The sequence below is a fragment of the Pinus tabuliformis genome, chromosome J (genome assembly GCF_031772625.1).
Source record: "Pinus tabuliformis cultivar Carrire ecotype Pingquan chromosome J, CPIR1, whole genome shotgun sequence".
In the NCBI taxonomy this organism is placed as follows: domain Eukaryota; kingdom Viridiplantae; phylum Streptophyta; class Pinopsida; order Pinales; family Pinaceae; genus Pinus; species Pinus tabuliformis.
In genome coordinates, this window is record NC_142295.1 from 219,824,674 (window position 1) to 219,844,948 (window position 20,275).

Genomic DNA, 20,275 nt, shown 5'->3' on the forward strand with positions numbered 1-20,275 from the left:
CAATAGTATGTAGAGTCATTATGGTGATATGCAAGTCTTGGAGGAGTTTCATGACTCTTATTGCAACCATATGTATGGGCTAATGATGTTGTAACAATTGATTCATTGGTCCATAGGAGATGATGATAGCAATAATGTAATTCATTGTAATATCCATGTAAAAATGCTCATGACATTATGTACTTGTATTGTGTTATGTAAGGTTATGTAATGGTCATGTATGAGCTCTTATGTTATTGCTATAGCCATGTATGTACAATGTTAAATTTCATTGAGTCTTGGTCATGTGGAGTCTTGCCTCATATGGTGCATCTTTCTTGGTAAGGAAGCAATGTTTACAGGGGAAGCGATTCATCATAGGTTCCAATTACTTTGGAGATTGCATGTGTTCAGGGGACGCATCTATTTTCTCTTATTACTTCAGTCATCCAGTCTTGGCATTATGGTTCGCTTGGAGGTGTTCATGGAATTCCTCATGCTATGATCATGATTTTTTGGTTTTTGCCTCATGTTATGAACAAAGAGGTTGTTGGTGGTCATTGATTTTGCTGCTATGTGGAGGAGTGTTGGTTGTTACCTAATGTGAATATTGATGCATATATTTTATGCTTATCATAGTTTCTATTATGATGATGTTGTATATGATGCTTGTGTGGTTTCCTCTTGTGCATATTGTTTCTACTACTAGAGGTTGGTATGCTACTTTGAATGTTTCTTAGATCATATGTTGCTTGTTGTTCATGTGAGAGAGTTTGGACATGTATCATTCTTCAGCCATGGATGTAGGGATTCGTTGCTCTAGTGTTTATGCTTCAGTTTTTTATGCCTTATCAGATGGAGTTGACCCTTTTCTATTGATGTCAAAGGGGGAGTGATAGAATATGATTGGTTTGGAGTTTGTGTGTGGTTATCATGAATGCCAAAGGGGGGAATTGTTGTAATTATGGTGTGAATAGTTCTAGCTAGTTGATGTTTGAATTAGTTCATGAGGGAAACTAGATCATGTTGGAAATGATGTCAAACCTATGTAGCCTAGCTTATGTATGGATGCCTTCATTGTAGCATGGTTGCAACTAGTTGAGTTGGCATTGAGTTGGTTATATTGGCATTGATGTCAACACTTGATGTCAGTCTTTGATGATGTAGCTTGATGGTAGTATGTTTTTCATGGAGGTGTTTCTTTGTGTTGCCTTGTGTTTCCCTATGTGCATTAATCAGAGGCATTAGAGATGCTACTACAAGTTGATGGTGCATATCTACATGTGATGGAGATGATGACTCAGATTTCATTCATGTTTTTGAGTTTCAACTCTTAATGAGTTGGAATACTAGGCCTTCATGCTTATGCTCATGATGATGACTTGTTATAGTAGTCTGTTGGCCTCATGGTGATGATGATGTTGCATAGGTGCTAAAGAGTGATGTTCAAAGGTGTTGCAGCTTGTGCAGGTGTTTGAGGAGAGTGGGGGACTTGTTGGAAATCTTTCCAACTTTATTTGTTGACCCTTTTGGTCAATTTGGTAGTGGCGCTTAGGAGACAAGTTTGATCCATTTGTAGAGGTGTCAAAGGATTTGGAAGTGGTTTGGAGGTGAGTTGAGATGTTGAAGAAGATCCCCAAATAGTTGGTAGAGGTTTTGATATGAAGGCCCCTTTATTTTTCATATTCTCTACCACATTCACTCCCATGCAGGCTTATGCATGTGGCTGAAAGGTTGCAGTCATTGGGAACAAGGATTATCCATGTGACTACAATCAATATCAGCTAGTGGTGTGCATCCGACTATCGCCTAAAGCGAGTTTTTCTCTGCATTCCTGACACAAATATGACAAAAATTGGCATGGAAATCCCTAGATACTTCTAAATTAAGTTGTAATGGTAAAAAATGGTTTGAAAAGGTCCTCCAATTATGTGAACACCTTTAGTGCACAAATAGTACTGTTAGTGGATTGATTTTGTTAAATTTGTGCACTCCTAATCCCATACCTAAGGTGAATTTCACCCAAAACATTTTATATACATGATTTTGGAGCTGAGTATTGATTGGTTGAGCGTGAGAATGAATGAGTGAAGGCTACATAGAGAAGGAATGCTTCAAAATCAGTTGAGAGTGTGTAACCTTTAGTGTATGAGTGTTAATTGTTGCATAGTGGGAATATTTGAAGCATGCTAAAAAATAGATCATATTTGAATCTGCTATAGTAGAGTTTTTTTTAGAGGATAGGATCAGAGATGATGTTGTTGGATGGCCTCAGTATTAAAGTTTTGATGCTTGGATTTGAGCCATTATTTTTCTTATGTTGAGAGCATGTTTGTGGTGGTATTTTTTTTTGGTTTATTGATAGTGTCTTACTACTGAGACTTAGATTGCAGATCTTAATTCTTATTGAGCAAAGCGCCTTGGATCTAGTTTGATAATAGATGAAATGAGGTTTGCATAGTGTATAGGAGCAATGACTTCATGAGAGTGGAGCAGTGATATCGAAGCTTCAGTGAAAGGAACAATTTTTGCATCTAATCAGAGTTAGATGGTCCAATTGGAGTTGGGTGAGGATTGTTGATCATGGTGGCCTTTAGTAGATGGTAGTATGTAGATTCATGTGAGAACATAGTCTTATGAGCTAATCAATAGAATTGAGTCTCCTAGGTGATTTGTGTTGGCTTATTTTATATGAGGTAAACTATCCAAGATTATTGGACTCAACCATCTATGTAAAAGACAAATAGTTTGACATAATAGATATTTAGAGCAGAGCAGTAACAACAAGGGTGGTTTTTCTCTCGGGATGGTTTCCACCAAATATCTTGTGTCTCATGTGTGATGATGGATTTTGTGGTTTTTTTATGATGCTTTTCTTTTAGCATATGATGCATATGTGTTTATATGTTTTTCATTTACATCCACATGGTATATGTTAAGTTGCTAAGAAGTGTGTGATTCAGTAAAAGTAAATTAAAGGAAAAAAATTGTGAATAAGTCACACTATTGATTCACCCGCCCTCTCAGTAGTTCTCAAAGGTTTCCAAATATTTTTTCTTGGTACACTTAGCTACTGTCAAATGCTGAATTTCATTCTCTTCATCTATTTGTGATTGGTATTTCATAATTCTTTTGGTAGCCACAACTCGTTTAACCCTTTTATATAGCCTATTACATGCAAATCAATTGAGTTTATATATTCTTCATTATAAGTATTCCCATCGCACGTATTTAAGGGAAGTCTTATGTCCTATATAACATCCCATATTTCCATTTGCATGGGTGTCTCCTTGAACTCTTTCTTGACCATTAACATCTCACCTTTGTTGTCGACTAATTGATTTATTGCCCATCTAACAAAATAATGTATATAATTATCCCAATCCTACACATTTGGAAACTTTTGTTTATCACTTCCACATAAACACCAAATTCCATTTCACCTAGTATTTCACCCCGAACCATATCATCCTCAGGGACACTAACTATCATTCCTTTGGAAATGGACATACTTCTTCCTTTGAATTCATGTGTAAGGTAAACCTTCAAAAACATGAAGGTAACCCTATTGTGGGGAATATTTATGGCATGATCATGATAGTGAGGTTTCAAATCTAACTCTGGAAAAATCTCAAAAGATTCTAATGCACCCCCTATAGTATACTCAAATCCTAATGGATGTGGTAGTGGAGCATCTAACCACTATGTATCCTTTCTTTACCATATTTCCATGCACCTTATTCCTAAGATTTGTATTGAATATAGATCCCTCACCCACTTTCACTCCATCTTACAAAAGATCTACCTTATCTCCAATAGAAAGTATAGAAAAACCATTTGCAAATGTAAACCAAAGTAAATAAGATTAGTATTTGATCAAACAAAACCATTAGTGTACTATCAATAACACTTAACACATGCTTCAATATTTTAATTTAGTTGTGTTGAGCTTAGAATCCATGGTCCTCCATTGAATAATGTCCCCTTCATCAACATCCTTCAGAATCAAATGTGGTTGAGTGACATCAATTACCAAAACTGTAACATAATCTACATTAACAATTTCTTGAGCATAATAAGTTCCGGTCTCCATAGATTCAACCCTTTCGAGCCCAATAACTTGACCATTAATTAGGAGGTCAACATAATCCCCTTTTGTCAAAATCATGTTTTCCATTGGAACTCGTACCAATTATGTAACAATTCAATTGTAATTTGTAATTAGGGTTAAACCATGTAAAGTGTATTTTTATTTTATTTTAGCAAAAACCCAACTTTCAAAAAAAGTAATATGGACCAAAAAATTTAGAATATTATGGTATGTGTTTTTTATTTATGAAATATTATTCCTCTGGGTTGCTTTATAGAATAATAAATATTATCTCATATAAAACCACCAAGTTCATATTTAACTTTGGAAATGGAACTTGTATTATTAATGTATGTGTACAAATAATGCTCATAAGAAATTTGTAGAAGTTGGAGAACCACAACATGGTCCTTTGGAAAATAAAATAATGTTTAGAATTGATGCTACATAAGATTTTTAAAAGCCCTAAGTGAAGCATAAATTATATTTATATCTCACTTAGTGAGTATGTTTGATGTTTAAACTTGATATTTGGAAGTCATTCTATAATGTGTATGTGTTTAAGGGAAAAGTGAAAAGTAAGAAGAGAACAAGAGAGTACTCTTCCTCATTATATTCAGAGTAAGAGAGATCAACCCCTACTATAGTTCATTCTTGCATGTTAGATCTACTTGATTGCTGCAGTATGTATGAGTCGAGCATGGTCTTAGGGGGAGCATTGGGAGCTTGAGGAGCTCTAGCAGCAATGAGTTTTGATCCAGTTCTTCCATGCATTTTCATATCATCCAGATCAATTCATACGAGGTATATCATGCTCAGGCAAACTCATGTACCAAGGCTTGTTATTTATGTTTATATTTGTTTTCACTCATTATTTTTGTAGCTAATGTATTTATTGTTTATGAGTGGAAATCATGTTATCATTAGTCTTGTTGTAGCTTTTATTGACCATATTTCAGCCACCCTAGCATGAGGACAATGTGGCAATGACATGCATATCGTGACTTGAGACATGGATCAACCATGTATGGGTTTTTATATTCAATTTATTACATCCATATGATAGTTATTATTTCATCCTTATGTATTGGTTGAGAGTCCAGTCAATAGTATGTTGAGTCATTATGGTGATAGGCATGTCTTGGAGGAGTTTCATGAGTCTTATTGCAACCATATGTATGGGCTAATGATGTTGTAACAATCATGATATGTCATGTATTTGAGTCATTGGTCCATAGGAGATGATGATAGCAACAATGTAATTCATTGTAATATCCATGTAAAAATGCTCATGACGCTATGTACTTGTATTGTGTTATGTTTGGGTCATCTAGTCATGAGTCATGATGTTATGTAATGGTAATGTATGAGATCTTATGTCGATGCTACAACCATGTATGTACAATGCTAAATGTCATTGAGTCATGGTAACGTGGAGTCTTGGTTCCTATAGTGCTTCTTTCTTCACAAGGAAGTAATGTTTGCAACGGAAGTGGTTCATTGCAGGTTGTAGTTTCTTTGGATATAGCATGTGTTCAAGGGGAGCATCTATTTGCTCTTGTTACTTCAGCCATCCATTGTTGGCATTATGGTTCGTTTTGAGGTGTTGATGGCATGCCTCATGCTATGATCATGATTGTTGGGTTTTTGCCTCGTATTTTGAGAAGAGAGGTTGATGATGGCCATTGATTTTGCTACTATGTGGTTTCTATGTGGAGGAGTGTTGGTTGGTGCCTCATGTGCATATTGATGCATATACTTGATTCTAATCATAGTTTCTATTATGATGATGTTGCATATGATGCTTGTGTGGTTTCCTCTTGTGCATATTGTTTCTACTTCTAGAGTTTGGTATGTTGCTTTGAATGTTGCTTGGTTCATATGTTGCTTGTTTCTACTGTGAGAGAGTTTGCATATGTATCATTCTTTAGCCATGGATGTAAATATCAGTTGATCTAGTGTTTATGCTTCAGTTTTTGTTGCCTTATCAGACAGAGTTGACCCTTTTCCATTGATGTCAAAGGGGGAGTGATAGAGGATGATTGGTCTGGAGTTTGTGTGCGGTTGCCATCAATGCAAAATGAGGAGATTTCTGGCATTATGGTTTGTATGGTTCTAGCTAGATGATGTTGGAAATGGTTCATGATGGAAGCTAATTCATGTTAGCATTGATTTCAAACCTTTGTAGCCTAGCTGATGTGTGGAATCCTTCCTTATAGCATGGTTGCAGCTATTTGAGTTGGCATTGAGTTGGTTAGGCTAACATTGATGTCAACCCTTCATGATGTAGCTTGATGGTATTATTTTTTTCATGGAGGTGTTGTCTTGCGTTGTCCTATGTTGCCTTGTTATGAATTGATTGGAGGCATTGGAGATGACACTACGGTTTGATGATGCATGTCTACATGTGATGGTGATGATGGCTCAGGTTTCATTCATGTTGTTGAGTTGCCACACTTAATGAGTTGGCACAATAGGTCTTCATCTAGGTCTCCATGCTTATGCTCATGAGGATGACTTGTTGTAGCAGTGTGTTGGCTTCATGATGATGATGATGTTCCAAAGGTGCTACAAAGTGATATTTAGTGGTGTTGCAGCATGTGCAGGTGTTTGAGGAGAGTGGAGGACTTGTTGTCAGTCTTGCCAACCTTGTTTATTAGCCCTTAAGGTCAATTTAGTAGTGACACTTAGGAGATAAGTTTGATACATTTGCATAAGTTTCAAGGGACTTGGCAGTGGTTTGGAGCTGAGTTGATATGCTAGAGAAGATGTCCAAATAGTTGGTAGAGCTTCTAATCTGAAGGTCTATTGATTTTTCTTATGCTCCGCCCCAGTTTCTTCCATGTAGGCTTATGCATGTGGCTGAAAGGATCCAGTCACTGGGAACAAGGATTATCCATGCGACTTATGTTGATATAACCTAGTGTTGTGCCTCTGACTATGGCCTAAAGAATTGTTTTCTCCACATTCCTCACACAAATCAGATGAAAATTGGCATGGAAATTCCTAGATACTTATATATTAAGTTGTAATGGTTGGAAATGGTTTCAAGGTCCTCCAATGATATTAACACCTTGAATTTCACCCAACATATTTTACATACATCATCTTGGAGATGAGTGTTGGTTGGTTGAGTGTGATATTGAATAAGTGAAGGTTGCATAGAGAAGGAATGATTCATAATTAGTTGAGAGTGTATAATCTACAGTGTATGAGTGCAAATTGTTGCATAGTGAGCAGATCTGAAGCATGGTGAAAAATAGATCATATCTTAATCTGCTATAGCAGAGTTTTGTTTGGATGTGAGCCACTATTTTTCTTGTGTTGAGAGCATGTTTGTGGTGGTATTTTGTTTGGTTTATTGATAGTGTCTTGTTGTTGAGACTTAGGTTGCAGAGATAAATTATTGTTGAGTAGAGCGTCTTAGATCTAGTTTGATAATAGATGAAATGATGCATAGTGTAGAGGAGCAATGATTGCATGAGAATGGAGCAGTGATATCGACACTTCAAAGAAAGGAATTTATGAATTTTTTTTTGCTTCCAATCAGAGTCTGATAGTCTAATCGAATTTGGGTGAGGATCGTTGATCGTGGTGGCCTTCAACAGATGGTAATCCATAGATCCATGTTAGAACATGGTCTTATGAGCTAATAAATAGAATTGAGTCTCCTGCGTGAATTGCGTTGGCCTATTTTATATGAGGTCGAGTATCTAGGATGATTAGAGTTAGCCATCTATGTAAAAGACAAATTGCTTGAAATAATAGAGATTTAGAGTAGAGAAGCAACAACAAGGGTGGTTTTTCTCCCATAAGGGTTTCCACAAGAAATATTGTGTCTCATGTATGATGATAGTTTTTGTGGTTTTGTTCTATTACTTTCTTTTAGTATATACTGCATATGTGTTCACACATTTATCATTTCCATCCACATGCCATATGTTAAGCTGCTAACAAGTGTCTGATTCAGTAAAATTAAATTAAAAGCAAAAATTGTGAATAAGTCACACTATGGATTCACCCTCCCTATCAGTAGTGCTCAAAGGTTTCCAATAATTAATATCAGACTAGTGCTCTTGTTTGTAGCTTGATCGCTGGAGGGTAGATCTAGGCTTTTTTGGTAGATTTTTTTTTTGAATGGGTTCTCCAAGGAAATTGATTCTTACTGTTGCAAGTTTTAGTGTGTAGAAAAAAAGTGTGAAAAATAAATTATTTCTTTGTGGATCTAACATTTGGAGTTTGGTTTGTGAAAGATATGATGGAGATCCACCTTCTTCTAAATCAAAAAAGAAAAATGCTCAGTCAAGGTAAATTATTTTAGAAAATATCCATAATACAGATTTAGAGAAAATTGGAGATTTAAAATCTGCCAAGGAGGTTTGGGATAGACTACATATGTTATATTGAGCCAACAACAACAAAAATGATGAAGAGGTTTAGAAGAGAAGAAAAATTAAGAAGAAAAAGAGATCTATGAAGAAGGAAGCTTAGTTGAAACAACTATGAAAAAGGACAACAAATTTGAAGGTATAGGTCTTCATGATTTACTTTTGAGCTATATTTCTAATAGTGGTAATGACAATGACTCAAATTTAGTTAGTGAAAAAGATGATGATTGCAATTATATGCTCCTTAAGGCTGACTATGAATCTGCCATGATTGTTATTTAAAATTTTCTAGTGAGATTGGTAGACTAGTTGATCTATGTAAGGAGCATGAGAAGAAATTGCAGATTTGTGATCAAAATGAGAAAATCCCAAGAAAGATATCACTACCTTAAGAACACAACTGGTAGAAATGAAAAGAATAGAAGAATTCAATTACAACCAAGAAAAATATAGAAAGGGCTTTGTTGAAGTGCGTGAAGGTGTGATTGAAAAATTAAGGAAGCAACTTGAAGAAACAGACTAGCAACTGGAGCAAGTGATGATCACCATAGCAATGAACAAATCTAGTAGCAATTTTCAAATTGGAGAGACAAGCTTGCATGCAGGAAAGAATAATAAAATAGAACCAAAGAAGCCTGAAAAAAGGAATGTGACCAACAATAGAAGTAAGAAAGGAGAGAGAAAATAAATTCACCAACAACAACAAAGTAGAAAAACAAAAGGATCTTTCACATCTAGAAGACAATTTGCTCGTAAGGTTGAGAGTACTATTTTTCAAAGGAGGAGTCAAAACTCGTTGGCCCACTTGATGGAAAAATTGAGTGCTTGAATTGCCACAATTTGTACATGTGGCAGCTACTTGTAGGAGGAGAATGCACACTACCACACAACAGTATGATCAACCAAGAGGAGGATCCACTTTCAGGTATACAAGTTCATTTAATGGATATTGTTTTGCATGTAACTTATTTAATCATAAATCCATTGGTTGCAGATCTAACATGAGAAGATGGAGGTCTAGTATGAGCAACAAAAGATCAGATCCTTTGGCTACATATCTTGGTCATATAGAGTGTTATGTGTTTCATAATTTTGGGCACATGGTTAAGGATTGTAAGATACCTATATCCTCGAGGCTTTGCTTTCAAAAGAAACATACAAAAGAGAATGCAAAACCAAGGAAATGGCCAAGGAACACATGGAAGAAGGAGAAGCAACTAGGAAGATGTGGCATTGCACTTTTTTCGCGTGATGAGGATGAAATGTGGTATATTGATAGTGGATGCTCACACCATATGTCAGGAGATAGGAGAAATTTTCATTTTCTCAATAGAACCAAGAGTGGTCATGTTGTGTTTGAAGGTAATGAATCAACAAGAGTGTTGGGAAGCGATAAAGCCAATATTGGTGAGAAGAGGATCAATTAATATGGTGTTTGGCTCATTGAATGCTAAATAATAATATCTTGAGTGTGAGCCAAATGGTTGATGGAGGTAAGGATGTGATTTTCAACTCCAAAGCTGCATTACCTAGAAAGAAGGATCAAAGAGAGTGATTTCCATGGGAGTCAAGACACTAGATAATGTGTATGTGTTGAAGGGAAGAGTGAAGAGTAAGAAGAGACCAAGAGAGTACTCTTCCTCATAAATGTTAGATCTACTTGACTACAACATTATGTATGAGACTAACATGGTCTTAGGGGGAGAGTTGGGAGCTTGAGGAGTTCTAGTAGCAATTAGTTTTGATCCAGTTCTTCCTTGCATTTTTAGATCCGCTAGATCACTTCATATGAGGTATATCATGCTCAAGTGGAGTTATGTATCCAAGGCATATTCTTTACGTTTATGTTTTGTCTTACTAATTATTTTTGTAGTTGATGTATTTATTGTTTATGAGTGGAAAACATGCTATTTTCAGCCTTGTTATAGCTTTTCTTGACCATATTTCAGCCAACCTAGCATGAGGAAAATGTGTCAATCACATGCATATCATGACTTGAGACATGGACCAACCATGTATGGGTTTTTACATTCAGTTTATTACAACCATATGGTAGTTATTGTTTCATCATTATGTATTAGTTGAGATTCCATTCTATAGTATGTTGAGTCATAATGGTGATAGGCATGTCTTGGAGGAGTTTCATGAGTCTTATTGCAGCCATATGTGTGGGCTAACAATTTTGTAACAATTGAGTCGTTGGTCCATAGAAGATGATGATAGCTGCAATGTAATTCATTGTAATATCCATGTAAAGATGCTCATGACACTATGTACTTGTATTGTGTTATGTTTGGATCATCTAGTCATGAGTCATGAGGTTATGTAATGGTCATGTATAAGGTATTATGTTGTTTCTATAGTCATGTTTTCAAGGGAAGACATTCATTGCAGGCTGCATTTTGTTTGGAGATTGCATGTGTTCAAGTGGGGCATCTATTTTCTCTTGTTACTTCATCCATCCATTGTGGGAATTATGGTCCTCTTGGAGGTGTTCATGGCATGCCTCATGCTATGATCATGATTTTTGGTTTTTGGCCTCATTTTATGAGAAAAGATGTTGTTGATGGCCATTGATTTTGATGCTATGTGGTTGCTATTTGGAGAAGTATTGGTTGTTTCCTCATGTGCATATTGATGCATATACTTGATGTTGCTCATAGTTGCTATTATGATGATGTTGCATATGATGCTTGTGTGGTTTCCTCTTGTGCATATTGTTGTTGCTGCTAGAGGTTGGTATGTTGCTTAGATAATATGTTGTTTGTTGTTCATGTGAGAGAGTTTGGATATGTATCATTATTTAGCCATGGATGTAGAGATCAATTGTTCCAGTATTTATGCTTAATTTTTTGTTGCCTTATCAGATGGAGTTGACTCTTTTCTATTGATGTCAAAGTAGGAATGATAGAGATGATTGGTCTGGAGTTTGTATGTGGTTTGCATCAATGCCAAAGGGGGAGATTATTAGCATTATGGTGTGCATGGTTCCAACTAGCTAATGTTGGCATTGGTTCACGATGGGAACTAGCTCATGCTGGAATTGATGTCAAACATATGTAGCCTAGTTGATGTGTGGATTCCTTCCTTGTAGCATGGTTGCAGCTAGTTGAGTTGGAATTGAGTTGGTTATGTTGGCATTGATGTCAACCCTTGATGTCAGTCTTTGATGATGTAGCTTGATGGTAGTATGTTGTTCATGGAGGTGTTTCCTTGTGTGGCCTTGTGTTTCCTTTTTATGCATTGATTGGAGGAATTGGAGATGTTACTACAAGTTGGTGATGTGTATCTATATGTGATGGAGATGATGGATTAGGTGTCATTCCTTTTGTTGAGTTGCAACACATGATGAGTTGGCATACTAGGTATTCATGCTTATGTTCATGAGGATTACTTGTTGCAAGTGTGTTTTCCTCATGATGATGATGATGTTGTAGAGGTGCTACATAGTGATGTTCAGATGTGTTGTAGCTTGTGCAGGTGTTTGAGGAGAGTGAAGGACTTGTTGGTAGTCTTTCCAACCTTGTTTGGTGGCCCTTTAGGTAAATTTGGCAGTGGAACTTAGGAGACAAGTTTGATCCATTTGCAGAGGTGTCAAAAGACCTTGAAGTGGTTTGAAGGTGAGTTGAGATGCTAGAGAAGATGCCCAAATAACTGGCAGAGGTTCTGATATGAAGGTCCATTGATTTTCCTTATGCTCTACCCTAGCCGCTCCCATGTAGGCTTATGCATGCGGTTGAAAGACTCTAGTTGTTGGGAACAATGATTATCCATGCGAATACAATCAAGATCAATGAGTAGTGTGCCTTCGAGTGTGGCCTAAAGCGAGTTTTTCTATGCATTCCTCATGCAAATATGATGAAAATTGCATGAAATTCCTAGAGACTTCAATATTACGTTGTAATGGTCAGAAATGGTTTGAAAAGGTCTTCCAATGATGTGAACCCCTTTAGTGTACAAGTAGTTTTGTTAGGGGATTGATTTTTTCAAATTTGTGCACTCTTGATCCCTCACCTAAGGTGAATTTCACCCAACACATTTTATATACATGATTTTGGAGTTGAGTATTGGTTGGTTGAATGTGAGAGTGAAAGAGTGAAGGTTGCATAGAGAAGTAATTCTTCAAAATTAGTTGAGAGTTTATAACCCTTAGTGTATGAGTGAAAATTGTTGCATAATGAGAAGATTTGAAGCATGGTGTAAAATAAATCATATTTGAATATGTTGTAGCAAAGTTTTTTTTGGAGTATTGGAGCATAGATTATGCTGCTAGATGGCCTCAATATTACAGTTTTGATGCTTGTATGTGAGCCACTATTTTTCTTGTGTTGAGAGCACGTTTGTGGTGGTATTTTGTTTGGTTTATTAATAGTGTCTTGTTGTAGAGACTTAGATTGTAGAGATGAATTCTTGTGAGAAGAGTGCCTTGGATCTAGTTTCATAATAGATAAAATGAGGTCTTCATAGTGTAGAGGAGTAGAGAATTCATTTGAGTGGAGTAGTGATATTGAAGATTCAACAAAAGGAATAATTTGTGCATCCAATCGGAGTCAGATAGTCCAATTGAGTTGGGTAAGGATCATTGATCATGGTGATCTTCAATGGATGGTAATCCTTAGATCCATGTGAGAACAAATGCTTTTGAGATAATCCATAGAATCAAGTCTCCTTGGTGATTGATGTTGGCCTATTTATATGAGGTTCAGTCTCCAGGCTGATTGGAGTCAACCATCTATGTAAAAGAAAATTTGTTTGACATAATAGAGATTTAGAGTAGAGTAGCAACAGCAAGGGTTGTTTTTCTCTTGAAGGTTTTCCACCAGAAATATTGTGTCTCATGTGTGATGATGGTTTTTTTGGTTTTGTTCTGATGATTTTCTTTTAGTATATGTTGCATATGGGTTTACATGTTTATCATTTACATCCACATGGTATATGTTAAGCTGATAACAAGTGTGTGATTTAGTAAAAGAAAATTAAAGGAAAAAAATGTGAATACATCACACTATTGATTCACCCCCCCCAGTAGTGCTCAAAGGTTTCCAACATTTTTTTCTTGCAACAGTTAGCTACTGCCAAAAGTTGAATTCCATTCCCTTCATCTATTTGTGATTGGTATTCCATAATTCTTTTGGTAGTCACAACTCGTTTAACCCTTCTATATGGCTTATTACATGCAAATCAATTAAGTTTGTATCTTCTTCATTATAAGTATTCCCATCCCATCTATTTATGGGAAGTCTTGTGTCCTCTATAAAATCCCATATTTCCATTTCCATGGGTGGCTCCTTGAATTTTTTCTTGACCATTAACACCTCACCTTTGTTGTCGACTAACTTAATTATTGGCCATCACCATTAGAGGAATTTTTTGCCTAAAAGTGGCCTCGTAAGGAAAAATAATAAAATAAGAGTTATGAATTTTGTAAGGAAAAGAAGAAAACTATTATTTTTAAATGTATTTTTGGCTTATCTCCTTATAGGTTTACTCAAATTTCAAGTGTAGACACTCATTGGATGCATAATTAAATTCTGCATCCAATGAGTACCCATTATGCATACTTTCGAGAATACCCGCATCGATAAAAAAATGAAGATACATTAAAAAAAAATGTTAAACACACATTTTTAACGTATGATCAATTTTTATTGATGTGGGTATTCTGAAAAGTATGCATAATGGGTACTTGTTGAATGCATAATTTAATTCTGCATCCGATGAGTGTCTACACTTGGAATTTGAGTAAAACTATAAGGAGATAAGCCAAAAATACAATTAAAAAAGTAGGTTTTTTTATTTTCCCTCTAAAATATTTACATGTACCTCCTTTTAAATTTAAGGGATTTTGATTAGTTTACATATTATGTACGTGAAAATTTCATGGGCACTTTTAAGCTGAAATTTACTCTAATGACCAAATAATGTATATAGTTATCCCCAATCCTACACATTTGGCAATTGTTGTCTATCTCTTCCACAAAAACACCAAATTCCATTTCACCTAGTATTTCACCCTGAACCATATCATCCTCACAGACACTAACTATCATTCCTTTGGTAATGGACATGCTTCTTCCTTTTCATTCATGTGTAAGAGAAACCTTTGCACACATGAAGGTAACCCTATCTTGAGCAATATTTATGGCATGATCATGATAGTGAGGTTCCAAATCTAATTCTTGCCAAATCTCAAAAGATTCTAACACACCCCCTAGTGTATGCTCCATTCCTAATGGATGTGGTAGTGGAGCATCATGTTTTAACACCTTCTAAATTCTAACCATTGTGTATCCTTTCCTTACCATCTTTCCATGCACCTTATGCCCAAGATTTGTATTGAATATGGATCCCTCATCCACTTTCACTCCATCTTGCAAAAGATCTACCTTGTCTCCAATAAAAAGTGTAGAAGAACCATTTCTAGATGTAAACCAACATAAATAAGCTTAGTATTTGATCAAACAAAACCATTGGTGTACTATCAATAACACTTAACACATGCTTCAATATTTTTATTTACGTGTGTTGAGGCTTAAATCCATGACCCTCCATTGAAGAATGTCCCCTTCATCAACATCCTTTGAAATCAAATGTAGTTGAGTGACATCAATTACCAAAATTGTAACATTGTCTACAATAACACTTTCTTGAGCATAATAAGTTCCGGTCTTGATAGATTAAACCCTTCCAATCCCAATAGATTGAACATTAATTAGGAGGTCAACGTAATCCCCTTTTGTCAAAATCATGTTTTCCATTAAAACTCGTACCAATTTTGTAACAATTCAAATGTAATTTGTAGTTCGGGTTAACCCATGTAAAGTATGCTTTATTTATTTATTTTTATTTTTATTTTAATCAAAAACCCAACTTTCAAAAAAATAATATGGATGAAAAAATTTAGAATATTATGGTATGCGTTTTGTATTTATGAAACATTATATTAGGTAACTTCATATAATAATAAATATTAGCTCATATAAAACTACCAAGTTCATATATAACATTGGAAATGGCACTAGTATTATTAATGTATGTGTACAAATAATTCTCATAAGAAATTTGTAGAAGTTGGAGAACCACAACATGGTACTTTGGAAAATAAAATAATGTTTATAATTGATGCTACATAATATTTTTAGAATCCCTAAATGAAGCATAAATTGTATTTATATCTCACTTAGTGAGTATGTTTGTTGCTTAAACTTGATATTTGGAAGTCATTCTAGAGGTTTTTCTTCCAACTAAAAGTTATAGTACTAAAAATACTAAATGATTCTCATTTTTATTCTAAAAGTAATTTCAAAACATTAGTTCCAATGTTAGGACTCACTACCTTACATATATGATGACATACTATTTAGGATGGATACATAAAGATGTTAAGCTCTGGGTCCTTGAAAAGTGTATATTTGAGTTTTGCTAGATAGTTGTGTTGATGAAGAAAAGTGTGACCCTATGCATCTAGAAATTATGGAAATTGATTTCTTTTTTTCCTAGGTAAAAAAGCCATCATTTTCTATTGTTGGAAATAATACTGAGAGGGGGGTGAATCAGTATTATCAGATCAATAATTTAATTTTCCAAACAGATTTGTATATGCTACTTCAGCTAAGTGAACTAGCATGTACACGCGACTGTACTTAAAGCAATTGGCGTATATGTAGAGAACTTTTGATTTAGATAGTTTATCATGTATTGAACTTTAACCAGTATATCAAAGATTAATTAGATAGTGCAGTAAAAGCAGAATAAAGAATCACACATAAGCAACACACATAAACACCAAGATATAAGGTGGAAACCCAATGTGGGTAAAAACCACATGCTGTTTTCATCTTTGTCTTCTTTTAATAATAAGAAAAACTGTTTACAATATTGTACTCGTGCAGACTCATACCAGTACACAGGCACCCTCCTACAGAAGGCTACAACCTTCTCTCGTTCTCCAACTACTACTGAAAGAGAGCTACAACCCCCTAGCTCTTGTACTAACCAATATGTTTATTAGTACTTAGGTGCCAGCCTACAGAAAACTCCACTCTTCTACCAGGGACCACGTTTCATGAATTTTCAGACTGGATACTCTTGGAACACAACACCACATTCCGAAGGCCACGTTTCATTCAATTTTCATACTAGACCCACCAACAACATCATAACTGCAATACAATCATCAAGTACATCTACATCAACCAATCATTGAAACTCAATCATCATAACTTGAATCTGATCATTCAGAACACTGTCACTAGAATACAGTCACTAAAACCCAAAGCAGAACCCAGAAATCTGCAACAACAAACAGAAACAACTAAAACATACTTCATAAGGTATACGCTACTTCCATGTGTCGAACCTGCGTGTATACACACTTTTATCAAAGCCAACCAACGTATACATCTGTAAATATTAATTCATAATTTTTCAGCTATTCTAGACTTCAGTTATACCCAGATCGCAACATTTATAGAATAACACATGCGTCAGTATTCAGATCTAGACTATACATGATCAAACCATATAATGATAATTCATTTCAAGCCTTAAGATCCTGATCCATCTGTTAACACTCAGGTTGTTCCCTTTGACTCCTAAGGGAATACGGCAGAGGTAACCACTAACCAATCTTTGGGTCACAGGTCCTAGCCTATCTGTAACTAGAGAGGGCTCTCTCTTTATGATTTAACTTTGTTTGTATAATGTTTTAGGTGAGCTATGATGCTCGAGGTTTTGTTTTGAATTTGCTGGATGATGATTCCATTCAGAACAGGTATATTTTTGCAGGGTGATCTAGGCCATTGGGCATGGAGTCAGTGACGTTTAATTGCTTGATATGTCTGCGTTGAAACAACAGTGATGCTACAGAGCCAGATAAGTGTCTAAGGAACAATTCTTTAAATCAGTAATTGGATGGGATGGAATCAGGGCGTGAAAGGAAACTAAGGATCTTTCAGTAAGATGATATGGGGGACAGTGGAAACATTACTTAGGAGCATTGAAGAATTCCTGAATAATATTCACATTTATAGAATCAATACAAACATGAGCAATTAAGAATTCATGTCCATGACTAATTCTGAAGAAAAACATTTTCAACGACAGAGATTGAGCACAGGGTGTAATCAAACATTTCCTGTACCATTCCTTTTCCCTATTGTTAGACTGGTAAAACATGCATATGATTCAAACAAACATAAGAAGACAAAACATAGTTTAGGAAAACTTATTGTTCCATTGGACAGCACAGGAATTCTGTAATAGCACGCAGAGCATCATTGAGACATCAAGCATTCAGGAGATAATGAGCTTTCCCAGCCTTTGGCATTAGATCATCTGAAAATATACAATATATTGTCTTAGAGAGAAAATCACCAACCCCAAATACGTTGCCAGGGGAGGTATATATACAAAATTTAGATCAGAAAAATATCTAGTTGGTGAATTAATGGCTTAAAAATACTGTGCCAACTCCTGGAGAATTGCAGCTGAGAGAATAAATGCTGTAATAACTGCTTAGTGTATTAGCTATACAAAATTAACAGAGAACTTTGACTTTGTGACATATTGAGTCGGCTGGAGCTGTATTGCCCAAAATATGCGCATTTCCTTTGTCTTGGCTTACTGTCATGGAATTTACGCTGAGTCATCTTTTTTGGCCGCCTTGCATGCTGTCCTGATTCTGTTCTTTGACTTTGGCTGAGCTAAAGCTGACTAGGACTGACTAACTGAGATTACTGAGGCAAAATTTGCAGAATTTCCTGCCACCAATCTTCCTTGGGAAGTTGGTGTCTTCGCATTTTTATCAAGGTTTCATCTGCCTCTGTATACCTATAAAAATTTGGTGGGACCTCAACTAAGTGATTAATCTCATGCTCAATGTAAAATAGATTTTCAAGCTTGTCATAGACGCTTTGCCCTGTTGGAGGTCCTGTTTCTTCAGAAGTACTGGTGGATGCTATGATCTGATTTTCAATAAAATTTGTCATCCTGGTAGCATATTGCTCACGGGGGAGAAGTCTTCCTGTGCTGGTCAGTAGGCTGGGCAATCCCTTGTCTTGCAGTGCTCCCATTTTGAGCTTGTATTCATCCACCTTAGCCTGCATTTCATGACATTTTCTCTCTATAGTTTGTACAAAATTTCTGAGGGTCAGCACCTTTTTAGCTGTGAGGACAGCATCTGTTCTGTTGATGATGTTCAGGGCTGCCAGCTCCTCCTTGGTCTGATTGTTAAGGAAATTTATCATCCTGTTGGCCTGCTCAGGCCTGTTCCCTAGTGCTGTTCTAGCTTTCTGGCTCTCAATTTAGGCTTGGCCAATTAATTCCATCTATTCATGCACTGTTTTGATTGACTTCCATTGTCTGGTAAGGGAGTGGTCAATCCGGGCCCACAAAATCCTTTTTATTTCTGCCAGAGTATTTTCAAGTTTCAGTTCTTTCTCTAAGGCCTTTATTTTGTCTTTGAGGGCCTTAATCTCTCTGGTCTGCTCTGCTACAGTCATCTTGGATTTGTCATACTTAGCTTCCAGCTCTGCCAATTTCTCCTTGGCTTGTTTGATCTCTGTCGCCTGAAGCTCCAGCTCTTTGATAACTTTTGTCAATTCATCCATGTTTAAGCTGGACTCAGGAGCTATTGTTGTTGCTGCTGCCGCATCTGTCGTTGTTGTAACCGTTGCAGGGGTTGTTGTTGCCTCTGTAGTTGTGGCAGTGGCTAAGGTAGTCTGAGGAGGTTGGGAGGTTGATTCTCCCTGTTTGTCTAGCAGTGCCCCTTCTAGCTCATTCTCCAGATCAATCACTCTTTGATTCAGCTACATTATTAGGTCCAATTGATTTTCAAACTCCTTTTCTTTTTGCAATTCTGCTGTTTGAGGGTGCTCAGTAGGAAGCAATTTTAGTCTTTTCTTCAATGCAGCAATATCATCCTCTTTCTTTTTCATAAGGGCCCTCACACCCTTAGGATCCTTAGGATCATGTCCTAAGTCCACAATGATGTCCTCCAGTGTTTTAATCCTATTGTCTTTGGCCGTGGAGGACATTCTCTCCAAATCTAGCTGAGTGTTGGTGTTTTTCAGCGATTCTTTCAATTCATGGGCCATTGTGGCCCTGTCTACCAATGTGGCATAGACCATTTCCCCCGTTTGCTTATGCAGCTCTATCTGATCCATGGGGTGAATGTCTTTTGCCATAACTTCTAGCTTTGTTTTTACAAAATCTGCAGCTGAGTGAGGCTGCGGTACCTTGGGTTTGAAATGGCTGAGGATTATCTTTTCCTCTTGGATATCATATACTGACATCAGCCTCTCTTGTTTAGTTGGTGTTGCCTTGAGAAATTGCTTGTATACCTCCACTCTCAACAGCTCATTTTGTGCCTTTATCTCTTTGAAGGAAGCCTTGGTGCTGGAAGGCTTCTTGCTCTGCTGAGTGGAGGAGGACACCTCCATGCCAAGCTGTACTCCTTGCTCTTGTTGAAAAGAGCTTGTGGCTGTCTGCTGACTGTCTCCTCTTTCTTTCCTTGGGCTCTCAAGGATTTCCTCGCTGATTTCTTCTATGACCATAGAATCAACCCTTTGTCTTTTGGCTTCGGGTTGCTAAGTGGATCCACTAGCAGGTGTGGACTCCTCTCGGTCCCGTTTCTTGCCCCTTTCCTCATGTGCAGGGGTCTATAAGGCAGGCACTGTTGGTGCCTCTGTTTGTGGTGGAGGGGTTTGCTCTTGCTGCTGCCCAATTGAGGAGGTAGGCTTTTCTTTCACTACTTCTTCTTCAGCACCAATTATTCCCTTTCCCTTTTCTGTGCCTGATGCTGATGTAGATGGCCCCT